The following is a 1,846-nucleotide window of genomic DNA, read 5'->3' on the forward strand; positions in this document are numbered from 1 at the left end:
TTTCTAAAATCAATAAAAACGTATTTTTTAAAAACATAGCCCTAGCTTGTTTGGCTCAGTGGATAGAGCATTAGCCTATGGACTGAAGGGTCCCAGGTTCAATTCCAGTCAAAGGCATATACCTGGGTTGCAGGCTTGATCCACAGTAGGGAGCATGCAGGAAGCAGTTGATCCATGATTTTCTTTCATCATTGATGTTTCTCTCTCTCTTTCTCTCTCTCTCTCTCTCTCTCTCTCTCTCTCTCTCTCTCTTTCTCTCTCTCTCTCTCTCCTTTCCTCTCTGAACTCAATAAAAAAAATGTTTTTGAGTGAAAAAGATATTTTAAAAAGGCAATATTATAAGTTCAGGTCTCTCATTGGCTCAGAGAAGAATTATAAACTCTTCTTTGCCATCAGTAGCCTTTAGGTTTCATGTCACTGGTGCTAGAAAGCCAGGTTTCAAACAGATCCAAAATGGGTAGTGTAAAAATTAAACAGAAACCTAATTTTAAAAAATGAAGTTGCAAGGCCAGAAGGGGGAGCCCTTACCAGGAACAACTGTTTAGAATAGCATTACCAACTTCTTATTTTTAAATTTTATATATATATATATATATATATATATATATATATATATATATATATATATATATATATTTTATTTCAGAGAGGAAGGGCAAGGAAGAGAGAGATAGAAACATCAATAATGGGAGTGAATCATCGATTGGCTGCCTCCTGCACGTAGGACTAAGCCCGCAACCCAGGCATGTTCCATTAACTGGAATCAAACCTGGGACCCTTTGGTCTGCATGCCTACTGACACTCTATCCACTGAGCCAAACCAACTATGGTTATTCTTTTCTATAAAAGAGTCTCCTCTCCTTTGTTTCTTGGAACTTGCACATGGTTTGTCATTAGACCTCATGTCCTTACAATTCTTTGTTGTTCTGAATAAACCCAATTTGCTGGAGAAATATTTGGTTGTCTATTTGTGTAAGGTCAACAGTAGCTTATGATTCCAGCAGGTCCAGGGTCATTCAACAGAGGTGTTGTATGCATGTGCTTGAAGCTTAGCAAGTTGTTTCCTTACGATTCTTACATCAGAAGGTAAACATGACTTTTGGCTAAACTGTTCCTACATGCAGGAACAAGAATGAAATGAGCAAGGAGGTGAAATGGCCGCCTCAGTGGCTACCTCCATCTTATTGACAGAGACTCACAAAGTCCTTATGTTGTGCAGCAATCCACTTCCTGTGGATCAGGTCTGCACTTTGAAGGACACAGAGAAAGGACTTCCTCTTTCCAATGACAACCCTCAGGCTTCTGTTCTATGGGAGAAAAATCCCTATTGTCTTGATATATTCATCCTAGTATGCCAGTTTCCAGGTCCCCCTCATCCTGACCACTCTGTTATGATTTACTCAGGCCTGCCAGTATACTTTTTGTTTTTAAAATATATTTTATTGATATTTTTACAGAGAGGAAGGGAGAGAGATAGAGAGTTAGAAACATCAATGAGAGAGAAACATCGATCAGCTGCCTCCTGCATACCCCTTACTGGGGATGTGCTGGCAACCAAGGTATATGCCCTTGACCGGAATCGAACCTGGGACCCTTCAGTCCGCAGGCCGATGCTCTATCCACTGAGCCAAACCGGTTATGGCTTGCCAGTATACTTTTGTTCTGTTTGAGTTTTTATTGAGGTATAATTGACATATACCATTATATTAGTTTCAGATGTGTAACAATGATTCGATATCTGTATATATTGCAAATTGATCACTGCAAAAATTTAGTTAATATCTGAAACTATATATAGTTACAAAAAATTCTTTTTTTGTGATTAGAACTTTTAAGATCTATTCTC

This window comes from Myotis yumanensis, unplaced genomic scaffold, assembly GCF_028538775.1.
Source record: "Myotis yumanensis isolate MYYU_CA2020_CCGP unplaced genomic scaffold, mMyoYum1.0.hap1 SCAF_2, whole genome shotgun sequence".
Classification (NCBI taxonomy): Eukaryota; Metazoa; Chordata; class Mammalia; order Chiroptera; family Vespertilionidae; genus Myotis; species Myotis yumanensis.